The 22474-nt window shown below is 40.0% G+C and overlaps 1 protein-coding gene across 4 annotated transcripts in view; it reads left to right on the top strand.

Moving 5' to 3' along the window:
* Positions 1-22474, top strand: part of NT5C2 (5'-nucleotidase, cytosolic II) — a 150714-nt gene that overhangs the window by 45408 nt on the left and 82832 nt on the right. For 2 of the 4 annotated variants that reach the window (XM_055560839.1, XM_055560836.1), the window contains exon 1: positions 5715-5807. The exons of 1 other annotated variant lie outside the window; for it this stretch is intronic. The gene's annotated coding sequence lies outside the window, so the exon portion shown is untranslated. Of the gene's footprint in view, positions 1-5714; positions 5808-21713; positions 22043-22474 lie in introns of those variants that run through there. One more of the 4 variants, XM_055560838.1, reaches the window with a different exon arrangement.

The following is a 22474-nucleotide window of genomic DNA, read 5'->3' as shown; positions in this document are numbered from 1 at the left end:
ACAGAGTTGGACACGACTGAGCAACTAATAATTTTCACACACTTGGTTTAGGATTATGAAAGTATATTACTATTTCAAACTTGGTTCATTTAGAAAATCACCTTGATTTTTATTTTTTTCAAGCATCTGTTTTGTTTTTTTAAAATCCTCTTGGGCTCAAAGATCCAAAAGAAACACTTTTTAATGTTTTACCAGCTTCATCAACTTTAGATTCTGAGCCATTTAATTAAGTCCAGCAATAAGTTTGTTATTTCGGTTACTATTTCAGAACTAGTTGATACCATGGGCAATATCTAGTCTCCATCTTTTCTGAGAAATTGTCAGGAGGGAGAGAACAAATATTAAGCATATATTATTAGGAGCTATGAAATGTACTTTACATACAGCGTACCTTTTAATTCTCACATCAGCCCTCTGAGATAGGACTCACTAGGTAAAGAATCTGTCTGCCAGTGTGGGAGCTGCGGGTTCAGTCCCTGAGTCTGGAAGATCCCCTGGAGAAGGGCATGGCAACCCACTCCAGTATTCTTGCCTGGAGAATCCCATGGACTGAAGAGCCTGGCTGGCTACAGTCCATAAGGTCACGAAGAGCTGAACATGACTGAAGTGACTGAGCACGCAAGCATACACATGTTTAGCTTTAGGAGGAACCACCAACCAAGGCTGCACCATATTACTTTCCTACCAGCAACGTGGGCGGGTTCCAGTTTCTCTACATCCTTACCAACGCTTACTTCCTTTTTCTTTTCTTCCTTAAAGTAGGTATGAAGTAGTATCTCTATGTATTTGGTTCTTACTCTTCTGTCTCCTCAGGAATCCATCTATCACGAAACTCTAAAGTTCTTCGGGGCCACTAATGTAGCGTGGGTCTTCTAATGACCTGATTTCATGTTTTACCTAAGTGTCTAATTTCTTAAATAGATGTTCAGCAACTCTGGGGTTAAGTATGGAGGATATTCGATAAATAGGATTGTAATAAATGTTGCAGATCTTGTCTCTCTCATGTTGTATACACCCAACAGAAGTTTCCAACAGGCATCTAGGAGTTCTTTGCTTGATTCAAATGAGTTAATTTTCATGAGTGTATGAGGCAATTGATCGGTTGGTTACATCCCATTCATTGAAACTGCAGACATGACCTCTGTCACTCCTCTGCTTTATGCTATCTGGTACTTATGATAAGGCTGCAGATCATTTATCTGATCTACAGTGCCCTGCGAAGTCTGGTTCCACCTCCTTCTGGATCATTTTTTGGCCACTTTCTCCCTTTTTCTTAGGCTGCTGTATATTCTGCAGATATACAAGGTCCAGCCCTACTTCAGGACCTTTGTGCCCACAGGTCCCTCTTTAATGATTTCTCTACTCCTCCAAGTAAGCCCCTCTCTTACTTTTTTTTACTTTAGAAAGTTCTATTCAACCCCTGGGTTGGGAAGATCCCCCGGAGAAGGGAAAGGCTACCCACTGCAGTATTCTGGCCTGGAGAATTCCATGGACTACATGCAGAGTCGGACACGACTGAGCAACTTTCACTTTGATTCATCTATTCGAGTTCCAGCTAAGATGTGATTTCCTCAGAGAAATGCTTCCTGACCCTCTCCCTGCCCCAAAGCTGACCCCCTATTTTGTTCTCCCTCAAAGCATCTTTTACTTTTCCTGCATAGCAGTTACCAGAATTGTAGTAAAATTATTTGCTTATTTAAAGTCCATCTTTCTAGGCAGTCAGAAATGTGCATGAGGGCAGAAACTCATGTCTCTATTGGTCAGTATGAGGCACATGGTAGGAGCTCAGTGCATATTTTTGAACTCATGTAGGTGCTCCTAAGTCCTACATGGATGTCCTGTCTCTCAAGTTGAACTAGATGTTTCTAGTTGGACTAAATGTTTTCTAATTAATTGTCTCCTCACATAATACCTGTACTGGCATTATTATAGTTAAGTGCTGACACTGCTATTAGAGAAAGAGAGATGAAAAAGAAAGGAGACTTGCAAGGTGGCTGTTTGGATCTCTGACTGAACACCCTGGGAGAAAGCTTTGGGGGCAGGCTCTTTCTAGGCCGTAGGCCAGGATGTTGGGCAATGCTTTCATTTCTCTGAGGGATTCTGCCAAGAAGCAGAAAACTGATGAATGACCTATGAATGCAACTCACATTCTGGGTGATCCAGAGTTTATGGTATTCTAGGGGAAAATTGTGTTAATCAGAAGGGTAGGGCAGCCATGTAGGTTCTTAGGCAGGAAGTTTGGTGAGAGGCCATCCAAGGCCACAGTGGGATGGTCTTTCTTGCCAAGTACTGCCTGAGCCCTTCAGCCAGTGTCAAGATAGAGACACCAAGCAAGCCACTTAAGGCTCTTTGCTTCTATAGGCTCTCCAGCCTTCTGTTAGAAGGTTGTTTCATAGTTGGCGTGGCTTGTCTTGCTCCTGAAAGTTGTGAGACCAAGAATCTTGTACTTTTGCTTTTTTTTTAGCTTAATATTTGATTTAAAAAGCAATGCATGAGTGCTTTTATCTTCTAAAACATTACAACTAAAGCTAATACCCCCTTTGAACATTACCCAGAATCTTGGTCTTTTACCCTTATCTTTAAAGATAACCTCTGATTAGAAGTCTGGCCTATAGCCTTACAGTCTGTTTTGAAAGTCTTAGTTTGGGCTGATGTAATGGGATACCTGAGACTGGGTGGTCTCTAAATGATAGAAATTTATTTCTTACAGTTCTAGGGTCTGGGAAGCCCAAGATCAAGGTATTAGCAGGTTCAGTGTTTGGTGAAGGCCCACTTCCTGGTTCAGAGACAGCGGTCTTCTCTTCTTGCTGTGTCTCACAGGGCAGAGAGGAATAGGCAGCTCTCAGGGATCTCTTTTATAAGGGCACTAATTCTGTTTACTGCCCTCACAATCTAATTACTTCCCAAAGGCCCACCTTCAAATGCCATCACATTGGGGCTGAGGTTTCAGCATATGAATTTGATGGGTACACATATATTGTCTATAGCAGGATGATAAATTATGGTATGTATGTTTGTGTTTTATATTAACTTTTGACTTTGAAATGTTTAGATTGACAGAAGAGTTACAAAGATAGTACAGAAAGTTTCAGTGTGCCCTTCACTCAGCCTGTCCTAATGTTAATGGCTTACATAACTCTGGTTCAGTGACCAAAACTAAGAGGTTAATATTGGTACAATACTATAAACTATAGACTTTATTAGAGTTTCAACAGTTTTCCTCCTAATGTCCCTTTTCTGTTCCAGGATCCAATCTAGGATCCCAAATTGTATTTAATTGTCTTGACTCCTGAGTCTCCTTCAATCTGTGATAATTCTCAAGTCTTTTCCTGGCTTTCATAACCTTAACAATTTCAAGGAATCCAGGTCAGGTATTTTGTAGAATATCCCTCAATTTGGGCTTATTTGATGATCTTTCATGATTAGACTGAAATTATGCATTTTGAGGAGAGTGTCTATATGAAATCAATCAATCTCATGCTGCAACTTGCTGTTTTCATTAAAAACTATGATTTTGAGATAGATCTAAATTAGCATATAGATCAAGGTCACTTATTTAAAGTTCTGTACAGAATTCCTTTACTGTAAGAATTTTCTATATTTTATTTAGCTATTGCCCGATCAATGGGCATTGGCTGATACCAAATTTTCTTTATTTGCAGTATCATAGCAATTATCCTCGTTTATATCTCCATAACATCGGATTATAGTAGATAACTAGAAGCGGCATTGCTGAGGCATGGATTTAATAGATGTTGTCTGATTGCCCTTTAAAGTGGCTGTGCCAATTTACATTCTGATATTATGAAGCTTGAAAATTGTTGCCAGTTTGAGTTTTAATTCCATTTCTCTGGTTACTACTGAGGTTGGGCATCTCTGTATTATTACTGGCAATTTATAACTTTCTTTCTGTGAACTGCCTATTTACATTTGCCCATTTTTCTAGTGAATTTTTTTCTTTTTGATTTATTGCATCCTTGATATGTTGCAGATACAAATCCTGTTTTATATATTACAAATGTTTTCTCCTAGTATGTTATCCCTTTGTTTCCCATTTTTTTTCTTTATTTCATCTAATTTAAAATTTTTTTCTGATTTTTTTCTTTTGGAAACAAAGTTCTTGATTACGAAAGTAATATAAACAGTGTAGAAAATCTAGGAAGTTTACGAAAAAATATAAAGAAGAAACTGCCCTATGTCTTTTTACTGAGAGAAAACCCCTATGAAAACCATACTCAATTACATATTTCCTTCTAGTCTTCGTGTGTGTGTGTTTGTGTGCATGCACTTCATTTTATCACATTGCATATATATATTTATTTGCTTAGTGTCATGATCTTTAGACACAAACTCTGGCCTTTTTCCATGTGCACTTGGTTTAAAAGTAGTGTCAGACTACCTTTAAACTCCTATTTCTTTTCCCCACATATCCTGAAAAATCCAACAGGTAAGAGGTCAGGGCCTGTCCTCAGCCGACCTGTACTGAAGTTGGCTCAAAAACACAAGAGAGGGTAGAAATATTCCAGCAGAGCACTTATTAAAAAGTCTTGGAAGTTTTAGTTGACTGCAAGCTCAATGAGTCAATAATGCAGGTGCCAAGGATTTTATTTCTTGACTGCAAGGCAATAAGCCCTACCTGGCCTGCTTTGCTCTGATGGTATCACAAACATTTGATTCACTCTTGGGCAACATACTCTGAAGGAGCCACAGTCAAACTGACCACATGTGTGAGAAGAATGAAGACAGAGACCCTCAAAATCAGGACAAAGGAAGAAACAATGGAAGCAATGTGAGATACTAGTTTGGAAAAGAGAAGATCTTGGGCAGAAGTCTTCAAGTATCTGAAAAGTAGAAGGTGGGAGAGAGATTAGACCTGTTTGTTCTCTGAGGCTCCAAAGAGGACTTGGGCCAGAGAGTGGACGCTGAAGAAACACCTTCTGGCTGGTCAGAGCTGCTGAGGCAAAGGCTTTCTGTCATTGAGCAGCTTTCTTTCAGACGCGAGTTGGTTGGGGTAGGAGTTGATATAATAATTCACCTTTTTTTTTTTAGGATTATGTGCCAAGACTGTGCCGAGGACATTTCCTCTATTATCTTATTTCATTCTGTCATCATCCTAAGAGGTAGGCACTGTTGTTAAGGATGTATTAACACCTGTATTAAGGATGAGGGAAGTGGTATGATGAACTCAGGTATATCGCACAAGATCACACAGTTGGCGAGCTGTGGAACCGAGACTCCAATCCTTTCTGACAAACCTCAAAGTCGTACTTTTATTATTTTATTTATTACTTTTATTTTATCGTATTTTATTATTGGGACTCAGGCGTAGTTTGGGCCAGAGGACTTTTTGAGGTCCTTTCGTCTGGAAGATTCTGTGACTGGGAAAAACGGATGCCTCCACCCCGCTAAGGGAAAGCGTCGGAGTGTCAGTGAAGTAGTCCAGGGCCCTGCAGAAGGCCCAGGGATGGAGACCTAAAGGACATGGAAGGGTTGTCAACGTGCGTCACCCGACAGCTCAGCAGCAGGCGATGTTCTGTTATTTGACGATCCCCAGACCCGCGCGAGGGACCGGGACGCTGGCGCGCCTTGCGTCCGCACTCCCGCAGCGTGGCTAGGGAGCGTCGCGGCGGCCGGGTTCTGCGGCGGAGCTGCGGGACGGAACAGCGCGCCGGTCCCTGGCTGGGCGCGAGCAAAGGGGGCGGTGCCGGGGCGGAGGGGGCGGTGCCGGGGCGGCGGGGGCGGGGAGAGCGCGCGCCCAGGAGGCTGCGGCAGTTGCGCGCTGGGATTGCTGCCGTGCGGCGGGGCCGGTGAGTGCGGCGGTACCCGCGGGCGGGCGGGGAAGGAGCGGGCGGGCGAGGGAGCGAGGCAGGATGCGCGGCAGAGCGCGCGACCTGGGCCACCCCGCACCAGTCCTACTCGGCTGCCGCGCCCCTCAGGCCCCTCTGGTCTGAGTGCGCGCCCGCGGACCCAGCACCCCAGATTCCGCACGCCCCCAACCTCAGGTCGCCCTCTGCCTCAGAGCAGCCCCTTCCTCCGTGCCGCGGCGACGCCCCTGGCCCCACGTCACGCTCGCGCCATTGTTTCCCGGCCTTGGGCTCTCCGGGACCCGCCTTACTCTCTCAGCGCGGCCCCTAGCCTCAGCAGTCAGTCTTGCCGCGTTCCGGCCCGTTACCCAGCTTTTCCTTTACGCTGGTGGTAGCCCCTATCCCACCTCTGGCAGACATCCCTTTACTCAGTTCAGATAATTTTTTCCTGCCGACGCCTGGCTTCCTCCCGTCCGTACCCGATGCCTGCCTTTCCGCCAAGTTAATGGGCTTCCCCTCCCCGTGCGCGTTCCCGGTCGACCGCCCGAGGAAGTAGCCGGCAGCTATGTGTTAGGATGCTGGGTTGACTGCGTTGTAGCAAGAACCACCAGAAATTGCCAGCTGAAAGCCCACAGAACAGTTTGGTCCTTTGCAGCACTTCCTGGAAAGCTCACTTCGAATTGCAAGCCACCACGAGAAAAACGTGCTAGTTCTTTCCCAATGGCTCTCGAGTCCGGGGCCAACTGTCTGGTGGCAGTGCTTTTTTTTTCCTGGGGACCCCAGAAGCCCTTGAGAGCCGAGAGTGAGATGCGAATCTGAGGCCTGAAGCTGTGGTTATAAGCATGACGTTTGGGGGGCTTTGACTCTGGTAGGCCTTATCTTTTAAAGGCAAGTAGGTAGAGTTGGATGTCAGATGTAGCGTTTTCCCTTGACTTTGGGCCCTTGTTTTGAGGATGCATTGTAAGTGCAGTGCTCTGCAGTGACTAGTCACCATTATAGGGTTGTTTTTGTGCGTGCGTGTGCGTGCGTGTCCAGATTCTTCATGATTGAACTTGTTTCATATTGTTTATATACTGTTCATTTTGCCTCTTAAAGCAGTAGATGCAAACTCTGGTAACTGTAATGTGAAAGAGTGCCATTTATCAGTGCAGTTCAGTCGCTCAGTCGTGTCCGACTCTTTGCGACCCCATGAACCGCAGCACGCCAGGCCTCCCTGTCCATCACCAACTCCCGGAGTTCACCCAAACCCATGCCATTTATCGTGGAACCGTAATGTTACTGAGGTCCTTTCAGATATTTACCTCGACACTTTTCAACATGATTAGAATTTTTCCAGATGAAGGCATCCAGGCCTGAAGAGGTTAAGTTCAAGAAGACACAGCTTGTAATTAAAAGCAGAACTCCACATGCTGGGCTGATGCTAGTGCGCATAAACTTTATTTTGGAAATGCTTTTCTATTGCAGTATAAGCCACTACATTTCGGTATAGCTTGCTGCGTTGTTCTCATCAACCCAGAATATAGATTTTAAAATTTAATGATCAACTAATCTGTAAAGTGAGAGAGCCCAAGGAGATGCTCGGCAAGGGTTCATTCAGCTCCAAGATTTGATTCCATTGTTTGAAAATTTATAATTGACTACAGGTTTCCAGAAGTTTATAATTGTAGGAAGATTTATATAGATATTTACAAAGGGTATCTGCAAGCCTGATTAGTTATTTCAGGTGTAGCTTCCTAAAGAAAGCCAGAGTAGGTGTAATGTTGGCCGAAGGTACATCTTCTGCCTCTAGGCTATTTCTAATTTCTACTGCTTAATGGGGTAAAGAGAGGGCATAAAACTTGTTTTTAAAGTACATATTTTTATTGCTTGCCTTTCTTACCCAAAAGCAAAATTTAATGGTTAAAAAAATCCCCCAACTTTATCGCATTATTTGTGACAAATATCTTTTCTAGTTCTTTTATTTTTTTACGATTTATTTATTTTTTGGCTGTGGTAGGTCTTCGTTGTGTGGGCTTTTCTCTAGTTGTGGTGAACAGGGGCTACTCTCTAGTTCTGATGAGCAGCTTCTCTTGTTGTGGAGCACAGCCACAGTGGACTTCAGTAGTTGTAGCACCTGGGCTCAGTAGTTGTGGTGAACAGGGCTTAGTTACACTGAAGCATGAGGGATCTTCCCACAGGACCAGGGATCAAACCAGTGTCCCTTGCATTGAAGGGCAGATTCTTAACCATCGGACCACCAAGGATGCCCCTTTTCTAGTTCTTATGTAAATATAATTTTTATTTATAATTATATTATATTCCTTTTACATATTTTAAAATTTACACTTCCCCACGTATCTGGATGTCATCCATATATCTAGAGAATTCATCTACTTTTCTTTTGTGGAGGTTCCATAACATGATTTTATGCCTAGTAGTCACTAGTGCCTGGCATATAGGCTCTCAGTAAATTTTTGTTGAGTAAATGTAATATTTTGAACTGCTTAGGCAACATCTCGGAACACAAAATGTTAAATATCGCAGGGCATATATTAAATGATGTGTGAGCAGTAAAGGCGGTCGGTACAAAGGCACTGAGCCAGGAGATGGCATCACATATGTTTAAGGGCCTGGGTTTTGGTGTCTGTGTTTGAGACCTGGCTTGCCATACCATTCATGCACCCTTGGAGAATTAACCTTGAGAGAACCTTACTCAGTTTCTCTCACCATGAAAAAGGGAAAAATAGAACAAATTTCACAGAGTTGTGTGGGTTCAATGGGATAATTCCATTGAAGTAACACTAGCACCCATTAAATTCTCTATAAATGTTAGCTGTTAGTGTGTGGGTTTTTTTTTGTTTTTGTTTTTGTTTTTTTTGGTTCAAAATGGAGAGATTACTGTAGGTTGGTGGAATCAGGGAAAACGAAAAGTGACACCTGAGAGTATGGAAAAAATTATATTGAGGGTTTGCTGAATAGATTGCTCTCACTAAAACAAAGAGTTTGGTAGATCAATAGTATGAAATAAAACTGGAGAGAGAAATTCGAGTAAACTATTCACAAGATAGGCTACATGGGTTTCTTGCAGATAGAGCAGAATTAATGAAGCAAGACAGCCCTTATTTACAAGTAGCTGGTGTTTGTTTCATTTTTAAAGTTTAGCCCTGAAAAAGTTACTTGTTTTAAGGAAATTGATAGGAAATTGTTACGCAGTGTTGAGTCCTTGTGGCTTGAACAGAATAAATGTTTTAACGACTTTTTACCATTTGAAGCAATTATCTTAAAGCAAATATCATTTGAAATTTGTGTCCTATGATTGGTTACCAAAGTTTGCAGTGGCTGTTTTCCTTTTCATGAAAAACAACTTTAGCAGTACTGCTCACCCCTCCGCCCCCCGCCCCCCCCTGCCATTTTGGTGAAATACAGAATCAGAATTGACTCAGTGTTGAACTATTTGTTCATGTGTTTCTTTTGGTTGGGAAGCATTATCAAGAGTGTGAGATGAAAAAACCTGCTGTGTCAGGGTCTCCTTGGAAAGAGAAGATTGAAATCTGGTGCCTGAAGTTTAATGGTTGAATTAAACTGTAGGTTCCTTGTTCCCCGACCAAGGACTGACTCCGTGCCCCCTGCAGTGGAAGTGCAAAATCCTAACCACTGGACTGCCAGGGAATTCCTTGTATATTTTATATGTGTCTATATAAAATACATATATGTACATATAAAATATACATGCAGGTTCCAGAGGATAGTGGAGGACAGAGAAGCCTGGCATCCATGAGGTCACAGAGAGTTGGACATGACTTAACAGCAACAAAAATATACATACCAGCAAATGTGTTGGATATAGTAGGCCTGTCATATCTGGCTGCAAAATGGGGGAAAATCGGAAGGACGGCTGTACTGTGCCATTTTATATAAGGAGCTTGAGCATCTGGGAATTTTGGTATCTGTGATGACAGGGTGTGTGTCCTAGAACCAGCGCCCCCATGGATTCGGAGGGAACCACTGTGTTCGTATGTTTCCCTTTCAGATGTCCATGGAGTACATGTTTTTTAATGCTTCTTGATTCAATTTAATGTGATTTCTTTAATATTTTAAATTTATTTAAAAATATGAAATATTTTAAACAGAATATAATGTAATCATCTTAATTACAGTTCATATTTATCTTGTGTCTTTTTTTTCCCCCCATATTAGTCCATGTTCTAATTGTGTAGTCTCTCTTTTCAATTTACTGTATTTTTCAAAGGGATAAAATTACCAATGCAGTTAAGGCCTGTATGAACCCTTGCTGATACTGTTCCTCTCTTTTGCCCTTTCATGAATTCAGTAATTATTCCCATTATATTTTTATACTTTTACTAATATGTGTATATCCATAAAAGGGTATATGCTCTTGTTTAATGTGTTACGCACATGATTCTCTTGTTTAATGTACTATGCACAATAAAAAACTTGTTTTTGATTCATTTTGATTTTATATTTTTGAAGATATTTCATGATAAAGCATTGATGAAAGAAGCTCGTATGAAGATTTTTTTAATTTTTTGATTGGTTTATTTGGTTGTGCTGGGTCTTCATTGCCGCGCTTGGGCTCTCTCTAGCTGTGGCCAGCCGGGGCTACTCTCTAGCTGTGGTACAAGTGCTTCTTGTTGCGGTGGCCTCTTTTGCTGCAGAGAGCACGCTCAGTAGTTGTGGCACATTGGCTTAGTTGCCCCATGGCATATGGAAACTTCCTGGACCAGGGATCGAGATGGTGTCCTCTTCATAGGCAGGCGAATTCTTAATCACTGGACCACCAGGGAAGTCCCCACATGAAGATTTTGGGGGGAGTATGTTTACTGGAGGGGGTCTATGTTTGACTTCTAGCCCAGCCTGTATTTCCAGGTCTATCCCAATATTGAGGCTGTTCTTTTTTGAATTTATTTTATTGATGTGCATTGATTTATAGCATTATAAAAGTTTCACGAATATAGTATTTCTGATTCTGTATACCCTTTGCTCACCGCCAAAAATGTAGTGTCCATTGATCACCATATAGTTGATCTCCTTTACCCATTTCCCTTTTCCTCTACCGGTGCCCCTGTGGTCACTAGTACTCTTTTTCTAGGTTTTTGTTTGAGTTGGTTTATTGTTTGTTTGTTTGTTAGTTTTTTATATTCCACATATGAGTGAAATCATATGGTATTTGTCTTTCTCCATCTGGCTTGTTTCACTTAGCATAATATCCTTAATGTCCATCAGTGTTAACTGCACGTGTCAAGATTTCATTGTCTTATGACTGAGTACTATTCCTTTGTGTATATATGTATATATACACCACATCTTTTCATCCATTGATTCCAATCCTGGCTATTGTGAATAATACCAGAATGAACATAGGGGTGTGCATGTATCTTTTTTCAGATTAGTGTTTTCATATTCTTTGGATAAATATCCTTGGAAGCTGGATCATATGGTAGTTCTATTCTTAATTTTTTGAGGGATGTTTATACTGTCTTCCATAGTGGCTGCACCAACAGCATATGAGGGTTCCTTCTCTCCACATCCTCACCAGCACTTGTTATTTCTTTCTTTTTTTTTTTTTTTGATAATAACTTTTCTGCCAGGTGAGCAGTGATATCTCTTTGTGGTTTTAATTTGCATTTCCTTAATGATTAGTGATGTTGTTTAACATTGTTTTTGCTCATATCCATGTTGATAGCTATATCTTTAGTTCGTTCATCTTAATTGCTCTATAATATTGCATTATGTGAATAACCCAGTTTGTTTATTAATATGAAGGGGTTTCTGCCTTTTTTACTATTGTTAACAGTGCTGTAATAAACATTCTTCTATGTGTCATGTTATTTACAGGTGTGAGAGAGAATTCTAAGCCTAGGGAATTCTAGGTTGTAGAGTATGAGGATCTTCACCTTTATTAGATAAGGCCGAATTATTTTCCAAAGTACTAAATAGGAAATATCCATCAGCAGGTTGTGAGAGTTCCCATTTTGCCATATCCCTGCAAACATGGATATTGTCAGACTTCAATTTTAAAATCAAGCTCAATTCATTTTAATTTGCTGTTCCATTTATTGTAATGATTTATTCTGTTTGCATCCATTTATTGTAAGATTTTTCTTCTCTGTAATTGCTGTTCGTATCTTTCATTCTTTTTTTTCTGTTGGCTTATTTTCTTTTCCATCGTTAGTTTGCAGCTCTTTATCTCTACTTTATACTAATACTCACCCTGTTATGATATTGCAGTGTCCTCTCAGTGTTTGATTGCTCTTTACTTTTTGTTGTGCATGAGTTTTACATTTTTTAAAAAATACGTTTATTTGATTTATTTATTTGGCTGCACTGAGTCTTAGTTGTGGCAAAGTGTTAACAACTGGTGAATCCGGGTGAAAGGTGTAAGTGTATTCATTGAACTACCACTGTACTTTTCTGTAGGACTGAAATTTTTCAAATAAAAAGTTGAAATAAAAATGTAAAACTTAAAAACCCTGTAAACTTGGGTTTCCCAGGTGGCTCAGTGGTGAAGAATTTGACCAGGGATCAAATCCAGGGCCCCGGAGGGTTCCCTTCTTTCCACATCCTCACCAGCACTTGTTATTTCTTGTTTTTTTTCTGATAATAACTTTTCTGTCAGGTGAGCGGTGATATCTCTTTGTGGTTTTAGTTTACATTTCCCTAATGACTAGTGATGGTGTTTAACATTGTTTTTGCCCTGACCAGGGATCGAATCCAGGGCCCCTGCATTGGGAACTTGGAGTCTTAGCCACGACCACCAAGGAAGTCCCAAGTTTTACATTAAAAAAAATTTTTTTTTTATTTATTTTTGACTGTGCTAGGTCTTCATTACTGCCTGGACTTTCTCTAGTTGTGGAGAGCAGCGCCCACTCTCTAGTTGTGGTACACAGGCTTCTCGTTGCAGAGCACAGGCTCGAGGGCGTGCAGGCTTCACAGGCTCTAGGGCATGCAGGCTTCACAGGCTCTAGGGCGTGCAGGCTTCACGGGCTCGAGGGCGTGCAGGCTTCACAGGCTCTAGGGCGTTCAGGCTTCAGTGTTGCATCCCCTGGGCTCAGGAGCTGCGCAGGGCTCCTGGGCTCTATAGTTCTGACTCAGTAGTTGTGGTGTGCTGACTCAGTCACTCTGCCGTATGTGGGATCTTCCCTGATCAGGGATGGAAACCGTATGTCCTGCATTGGCAGGCAGAGTCTTCACCACTGAGACACCTGGGAAGCCCAAGTTTTAGTTTTTTGTTTTATTTTTAAGCTTTACATGTTTATTCCAACTTTTTATTTGAAAAATTTCAGTCCTACAGAAAAGTGCAGTGGTAGTTCAGTGACTACACTTACACCTCTCACCCGGATTCACCAGTTGTTAACACTGCCATGTTTGTTTTCTTTCATATATAGATTTTTTTTCTCTAAACTGTTTAAAAGTAAGTTGTAGACATCATGGCATTTCGTCTCTCAAAAGATATATTAATACTTATATATCCTAAAAGCAAGGATGGCCTATAAACCTACAGTATAATTATCACATTTAATATGAATACAACCTTATTGTCTAATACACAGTGCGTATTAAAAATTTCTCAGTTGTCCCAATAATGACCTTTATAGTTATTCTTCAGCCCCATCCCTGGTTCAGGATGATGAGTTGCATTTAGTTACCATGTCCCTTTAGTTACCTTTAATCCACAACAGAGCCCCAGATTTTTGTTTGTTTTCGTAATATTGATGATATTTGAAGAGTCCAGGTTAGTTGTTTTATAGAACGTCCCTCAATTTGGATTTGTCTGATCATTTCCTTTTGTATTTAAATTCAAACTAAATATTTTTTGGCAGGGTATTTAAATTCAGACCAAATGTTTTTGGCAGGTATAAACTATAAATTTTAACCTAGTCAAATTTGTCCATCTTTTCCTTTATGGTTTGTGTTTATTATCCAAGAAAGTCTTCTCTACCTTGATGTCATAAGGCTTTTCATCATTTTTTTATTTTCTAAAAGTTGTATGGTTTTGCTTTTTTTATATTTAGGCTTAGATGTTTTTTCTGCTTAGTCTATCTTTAATATGGTGTTCAATTAGCATTTGTGTTACACATTCTTTTTCTGCCATTGTGTTTGTTCTGAAATCACTCTGCAAATTCTAAAGACTGCATGGCTTTTGTTATGCACTAAATTGTGAAGGTTTTGTGTTATCTGAACTGTGCTAAATGTGTAGAGGTTGAAACAGCTCAAATTATTCTGTATGAAAATTGTGAACATTTTAAGATGTATTTGGAAGAGTTTCAGCATGGTATCTTGCTGTAAATAACACCAAAATGTAACATTGGGATCTTTCACAAATCTGAAATCAGTGAATGCTGTATTCTTAGCCTTAAATTATTGACTTTTGCAGTAGGTTTGATGAAGTAATCCTAGGAGGAACTGAGAGCTTTCAGGAAAGAAAGAAACCTATAGATAGTAGATTATATTTAGGATACTTAGATTGACGTGAAAAAACGTGTGAAATTGTATAGCCTTTGGCATTTAATTGACACTCTGAAGTTTGGACTCTAAAAGTAGAAACCTACTATAATATTCCTTCAAACATAAAGTATTTACTACATTGTGCAGAAGTCATAAGTATGAAACACTGTGGTCTCTAGTATTATAAATATTGTAATTTATCATGCACTGTGTGCCAGCCACTGTTCTTAGTATGTTGCACTTAATGATGCATTAAATCCTTGTTCCAACTAACCATTTTGGAGTAGAAGAAGCTGAGGTGATTGTATAATTTGGTCAGTTACAGAACTAATTAGCATTTGAACCAAGTTTTGAACTTGGTCAGAATGGCTCCAGAATCTGCACTCTTTACTACAAGTTTGTTTCTATAATCTTGGTCAAATTATTTAACTTCTCTATGCTGTTTTCTTCTTTGTATAATGAAGATAATGGTACCTAATTCATATGGTCCTCGTGAGAAGTCAGATAAAATATGTATAGAGCTTAGAATAATACATGAAAAAAAAGTGAGCGCTAAATAAATGTTTTATTGTTGTTTAGTCGCGAAGTCGTGTCCAATTCTTTTGCGACCTCATGGACTGTAGCCTGCCAGGCTCCTCTGTCTGTGGGATTTCCCAGGCAAGAATACAGGAATGGGTTGCCGTTTCTTTCTCCTAAGGATCTTCCCCACTCAGGGATCGAACCCATGTCTCCTGCATTGGCAGGTGAATTCTTTACTTCTGAGCCACTGGGGAAGTTAGCTGTTATTATGTTAACATTACTAAGACATTGAATTTATACATATCTCTGAATTTAAAAAAAATTGTTTATTTTTTGGGCTGCATTGGGTCTTCATTGCTGCCCGAGGGCTACTCATTGTGGTGGCTTCACTTGCTGCAGAGCACCAGCTCTAGGGAGCATCAGTTCAGTTCAGTCACTCAGTCGTGTCCGACTCTTTGCGACCCCAGGAATCGCAGCACGCCAGGCCTCCCTGTCCATCACCAACTCCCGGAGTTCACTCAGACTCACATCCGTCGAGTCAGTGATGCCATCCAGCCATCTCATCCTCTGTCGTCCCCTTCTCCTCCTGCCCCCAATCCCTCCCACCATCAGAGTCTTTTCCAATGAGTCAACTCTTCGCATCAGGTGGCCAAAGTACTGGAGTTTCAGCTTCAGCATCATTCCCTCCAAAAAAATCCCAGGGCTGATCTCCTTCAGAATGGACTGGTTGGATCTCCTTGCAGTCCAAGGGACTCTCGAGAGTCTTCTCCAACACCACAGTTCAAAAGCATCAATTCTTCGGCGCTCAGCCTTCTTCAGTCCAACTCTCACATCCATACATGACCACAGGAAAAACCATAGCCTTGACTAGATGGACCTTTGTTGGCAAAGTAATGTCTCTGCTTTTGAATATGCTGTCTAGGTTGGTCATAACTTTCCTTCCAAGGAGTAAGCGTCTTTTCATTTCATGGCTGCAGTCACCATCTGCAGTGATTTTGGAGCCCCCCAAAATAAAGTCTGACACTGTTTCCACTGTTTCCCCATCTATTTGCCATGAAGTGATGGGACCGGATGCCATGATCTTCGTTTTCTGAATGTTGAGCTTTAAGCCAACTTTTTCACTCTCCACTTTCACTTTCATCAAGAGGCTCTTTAGTTCCTCTTCACTTTCTGCCATAAGGGTGGTGTCATCTGCATATCTGAGGTTATGGGCTTTAGTAATTGTGGCGCATAGGCTCAGTTGCCCTGCTGCATGTGGGGTCTCAAGACTAGCGATTGAATCTGTGTCCCCTGCATTGGAAGGCTGATCCTTAACCACTGGACTACCAGGGAAGTCCCATATCTCCGAATTTTCATCAAATAAGTAAACTAAGCCATATATATGAATATATATAATAAAAAAGTAGAACTATCATGGTGATTATTGTGGCGCCCAGGCTCCAGAGTGCTCGGGCTTAGTAGCTGCTCCTCTTAGGCCTAGTTGCTCTGCAGCACATGGGATCTTCATTCCCTGAACAGGGATTGAACCTGTACCCCCTGCACCACAAGGCAGATTCCTGACCACTGGACCATCAGGAAAGTCCCCATCAGCTTTTTAAAAGGATATTCATGAATCATTACTAAATCATCCATTGCAAAGTATTATATGTTAGCTGAATGCAAAAACAGTTCAGCTCTGTTACCTTTATGCTTTTGACCTTAGCTAATTACAGCAGTGTTTTGAAGAAATAAAAGTCATATGGTGGTCCCCCCTTATCCACAGTTTTGCTTTCCACAGTTTCCGTTACCTGCAGTCACCGCCAGAAAATATTACGTTCCAGAAATTAACAATTAATAAGTTTCAGATTGTGTAATGTGAGTATGACATTCTGAGTAATGTGGTGAAATCTTGCACCGTCCTGTCTGGGATCCCCAATCATTGACCTCCTTATGGCCCAGTAATTCAGAATCACCCAAAGCAAATAATCCTCCTCCTGACATATCATCAGAAGATCAAGAGTAGCCTAACTAACACTGTGTCATAGTGCCTACATCACTCACCTTCAACTCATTACATAGGCATTTTATCATCTTATGTCATCACCAGAAGTATGAGTACGGTAGAGTAAGATATTGAGTGAGAGACCATGTTCACATAACTTGTTACAGTTGTGTTGTTGGAATTGTTTTATTATTAGTTACTGTGGTTAACATGCCTCTTGTGTGCCTCATTTTTAAGTTAAACTTTATTGTAGGTATATATGTATAGGGGGAAATACAGCTTATATGGCATTCCATACTATCCAGTTTCAGGCATCCACTGGAGGTCTCGGAACGTATCCCCTCTTGGATAAGGGTTAGGGGGAACTGCTGTACCACATATTCTCAGGCACAGTCATTTAAAATGTTTTCTTTACATGCTCTCTTGTTCCTTGCTGTCAACAACTATGTTATTGTTGAAGGTCTGGTATTACTCAGAACATTCAGTTGAAAGCAACCTTCATATATGGATGAATTCTGTGTGATGTGGCAGAGGTAATGGAATTCTAGGAGTAGCAGCTGTAAAGTGTTCAGGATAACATTTTTTATCTGTTTTTGGAAGTTTAGGAGCATATGCAACACATTCACATTTTCTAGTTATGGTTTCAAACTAGAGATTGGAGCATGTTGTTGCTTGAAGAAGAAAAACAAATTGTCCTGGTAACAGGTAGTACATTTCTCATTTGACAAGATCTTGTCTTAGTTTTTGTTGTTTTCCATCAGAGAACAGGGAACCTTTTGTTCCAAGGCCTGGTGTCCAAATGTTAGCAAAATACTATAGTAATCAAACTAAGAATCTTATGTGTTTCTGAACCAAGAGTAAGATTTCATGAAGATTGATTTAGAGCATTAAAAAGAACCTGTGTAATATTCTTGCATTTTCAGCTGAACACAGAAGTTAGCTTCTGAAAGCGAAATGCGCCAAATGTAGAGGTGTAAGAGTTTATTTCTGCCTGTGTATTTCAAGTCTGCATTTCAGGGAACTGAGGCTATAGCAGTGAACAAAACAAGTCTTAGCCTAGTGGAGCTTGCATTTTAGAGAAAATGACTTGGCAGTACAAAACTGTCAAATACGTTAAATCTACAAGTGTCAATGTTCAAAAAAGAAAAATAAAGTAGGGTAAGAGAATAGCTAGTGATACGTGTGGATAGGTAAATGAGATTTTATTAGTTGGAATTTGTTAGCCATCTGTATCACTTGATGTGTAAACTTAGTCTTTTATACAAATGTAAAATATGGGCAAATGATAGAAAGAACTGTGAATGAAAAATGAGCAAAAAACTCTTGCTTATAAACTAAAAAGATAGGAGTTAATGAAACATTTAACAGTTTATACATAACACACTTTTAAGGAGTCTTACTGGAGAAGGAGATGGCAACCCACTCCAATATTCTTGCCTGGAGAATCCCATGGACAGAAGAGTCTGGCAGGCTACAGTCCATGGGGTCACAAGAGTCGGACACGGCTTAGCAACTAAACAACCATCACCACCCAAGGAGTCTTACTTTTGGGGAGAAATTAATATTCCTTCATCTTAAAATAATTTATGTGATTATTTTCTTTCATGTGTTTTATGATTAGAAGAAACAAAGGTTACAAAAATACTTGCAAAGCTGTATTTTATTTCAAAGTGCTGTTCTTTGATTTAGGGGTGGCCCTATTAACTACATGAACAATGATTTAGATTTTTAGCAGAATTATTAGACAAACTAATCTGAATTTGGATCTGGCTTCCCTTGTTTTCCAGGGACTGTATTTGTAAGTAAATTGGTTTGTGGTCTTGTTACAGAAGGGTCCCTTGATGGGAACATAATGATGTAACCAACTAATGTACCTCTACACTTTCTGGTTTTACTGCTCATCTGTCAAGGATTAGGATTATCAAGAGTTATGTGTAAAATGTTAGTGTGATACCAGGTGTACATATGAGCAATATAGCTTTAACTTTTCTTTTTCAATTTATTATAGTAAACTATAATAGTTAAATATGTGTAATATTCAGTTACTAATGATAAAGAGTCCGCCTGCCAGTGCAGGTGAGCAGGCAACACAAGAGACGCAGGTTCGATTCCTAGATCGGAAAGATCCCCTGGAGTAGGAAATGCACCCCACTCCAATATTCTTGCCTGGAAAATTCCATGGACAGAGGAGCCCGGCTGGCTACAGTCCATGGGGCTGCAAAGAATTGAACACAACTGAGCACAGCGCAATATGCAGTGAAAGTTGTATTTTTGAAAATAAATTTCAGGCTAAAGTGAGGAAATTTGAAAAAGCCATTTAAAAGTATCCTTTCCATTCAAGTCTCAGAGCAGTGTTCATTGTTCTTAGAATGAGAATGGTTGATTATAAAACTTATAAATTCCTAATTTTATATTGCAAACACAAAATAATTTGCAGTGAAATTTAATAGAACACTAAGTGTTCGTATTACTGTTATTATATATTGCCTGTAGTGACACACTAATTCCATTGAAAAATGAATATTTGGTTCAAACTGCTGTGTGAAGTAAACAGTTTGCCTGATGGATCTGTGCTACATTCTGTATGAAGTGCTGCTCACTGCTTTCCAGGTGAGCTACTGACAGGACCTGAAACAGACAGTAAAATGGCCTTGCTAACCAGGCTGCAGATTACTCGCAAGGCTTACCCTGCCGTTTCAGTTACTCTGCTTCCTGTTTTCAGAAGTTGCCTAGAGCTTTGGGGGCAGCTGGTTTTCCCTTTGTTTGGGGGAGGGTGATACCGGTGGTGAAGGGAACTATAAATATGTATATTTTGCCTAGGAAATATTTTTAAAGTGTGAAACTATAGTATTTTGAATGCCTGAGAGTTCATTTCAGTTGTTACTCTTCAGATACAACTACTTTGCAGGCTGGATATTTTATATTGAAGCAAAGTACTGTTTCTGGAGAAGGAAATGGCTACCCACTCCAGTATTCTTGCCTGGAGAATCCCATGGACAGAGGAGCTTGGTGGGCTACAGTCCACAGGTCGCAAAGAGTCGGACACGACTGAGCGACTTCACTTCACTTTCACTCACTGTTTCAGTATAAGCTGTACCACTATTGCTTGAAAGGAATTAAAATTTGAGCCTTTTGTTCAACATTAGGCACTGCTGTACCTTACTGAAAAAACTACTCTTAAGCTTGACACTGTAAACAGGTGACAAACGAAATGTTTACTTACTCATTGGAGCACTCTTTTTTTTGCCATATGATAATCATCTGTAATTTTATTGTTGCTATGAAAAATAGTTCAATATTAGATAGGCTGGCTCTGTGAATAGAGTCCAAAAGTCTGTCATAGTAACACTTATGTATGTTAGATAAGATCATAGGAAAACTGTCAAGTAAGGAACTTTTTGAAGATGATCTAAGAAAATCTTACCCCTTAACCTTCACAAAACTGTATAGACTTCATGGCAGATTTTATTTCATATTAATGATTATATGGTTAATAATTTATTTTTATGTTTTTTGTTGAATACATTTTTATGTTACCTTTGCTGAGACTCTGTAACTTGAATTTTTAAAATGAAATGTGTTTTGTTTAGTCCATGAATGATCCAAGAAGGTGCTTTGAATTTTTCCTACAAATAATTTGAAGAAAGTAATAGAAAAAGAAATTAAAATATATGGAGGAACTCTTTTGTTAGTATAATTACTACTTCTAATTTGTAAGGAAAGAGGGAAAGAAAAGCCTGCCTTTTTATAAAAGTTTTATTGAGGTATAAATACAACAAACTGTATATATTTAGAGTATACAATAAATTTTGACATATGTGTATAGCCATGAGACAGTCACCATAACTGAGGTAATGAACATATCGCACCCAAAAGTTTCCTCGGGCCCTGCCACCTCATTCCTCACTCCAGGCAACCACTGATCTGCTTTCTATCACTGTAGATTAGTTGGCATTTTCTAGAATTTTATATAAACAAAACCATATAGTGTGCACTCAATTTTTTATCTTCTTTCACTCAGCATAATTTTGAGATTTATTCATGTTGTGTATCAATAGTTCTTTCTTTTTTATTGCCTAATTGTATTCCATTATGTGGATAAAAGACCATATATATCCATTCACCTGTTCATAGATGTTTGGGTTGTTTTCACCTTCTGACTATTACAACAAAGCTGCTATGAATATTCATGTACAAGCCTATATGGATATATGCTTTCATTTCTCTTGGACAGTTACTTGGGAGTAGAAGGATTGGGACCTAGAGTAGGTATATTTAAAAGAAATGCTTGGAGTTCCCTGGTGGCCTAGAGATTAAGATTCTGGGCTTTACCTGCTGTGAGTCTTGTTGAGTCCCTGGTCAGGGGACTGAGATCCTACCAGCTATGCCGCATGGCCAAAAAAGAAAAACAACAAAAAAGAAATGGCAAATTGTTTCCAAAGTGCTTGTCCCCCTTTTTTTTTTTTTTTTTTTAAATCCTCACCAGCCATGTGTTAGAGTTCTAGTTGCTATATATCCTCATCAAATTTGGCATGGTTAATCTTTTTTTTGTTTGTTTTGGCCACACTGTATGGCATGCAGGATCTTAGTTCCCTGACCAGGGATTGAACCCTGTGCCCCTTGCAGTGGAATCACAGAGTCCTAACCCCTAGATCACGAGGGAAGTCCCTGGTCAGTCTTTTTAATTTTAGATGTTGTAATAGGCATGTAGTAGAATCTCATTATGGTTATAATTTGCATTTCCTTGATGATAAATGATGTTGAGTATCATTTCTTGTGCTTATTTGACATCTGTATATCTTTTGTGATGAAGTGTCTGTTCAGGTATTTTACCTGTATTTTGATAATTAGATTCTTTGTCTTATTGTGTGTTTTTTTTTAATGATTTAATTTATTTATTTTTTGGCTGTGCTGGATCTTGTTGTTGCTCGGGGTTTCTCTTGTTGCAGAGCCGGGGCTGCTCTCCAGGTGCGATCATGGGCTTCTCGTTAGGATGGCTTCTCTTGCTGTGGAGCAGTGGGCCCTAGGGCACTTGGGCTTCAGTAGTTGCAGCATGAGGGCTCATGCTGTGAGAGGTGGACCATAAAGAAGGCTGAGTGCTGAAGAATTGATGCTTTTGAACTGTGGTGCTGGAGAAGACTCTTCAGAGTTCCTTGGACTACAAGGAGATCAAACCAGTCAATCCTGAAGGAAATCAGTTGCAAATATTCATTGGAAGGACTGATGCTGAAGCTGAAGCTCCAATACTTTGGCCACTTGATGAGAAAAGACCCTGATGCTGAAAAGATTGAAGGTAGGAGGAGAAGGGGACGACAGAAGATGAGATTGTTGGATGGCATCACCGACTCAATGGACATGACTTTGAGCAGGAAGTTGGTGATGGACAGTGAAGCCGGGCATGTGGTAGTCCATGGGGTCGCAAAGAGTCGGACATGACTGAGCGACTGAACTGAACTGCAAATGTTTTCCCCCTGACTGTAGCTTATCTTCCCCTTCCCACCTAAAGAGTGATAGAAAACACTTTAATGGAAACACAACATGAAAATATAGTTTTGTTTCATTTATGTCCTCTGTTAGCCATGAAAAGAGACAAGTGGAATATATAAACAAAGAGTCAATATTTAAACTTCCAAAGGGAATGAAATATTTTTGTGTCACTCATATATATATATATATATATAAACCATAATGTGTAGAACATGACATGTAATGCCAACCTAATAGT

The sequence above is a fragment of the Bubalus kerabau genome, chromosome 22, assembly GCF_029407905.1.
Source record: "Bubalus kerabau isolate K-KA32 ecotype Philippines breed swamp buffalo chromosome 22, PCC_UOA_SB_1v2, whole genome shotgun sequence".
NCBI classification, from domain to species: domain Eukaryota; kingdom Metazoa; phylum Chordata; class Mammalia; order Artiodactyla; family Bovidae; genus Bubalus; species Bubalus kerabau.
Note: the sequence above shows the minus strand (reverse complement) of the source record. Positions and strands in the feature narration are given on the sequence as shown.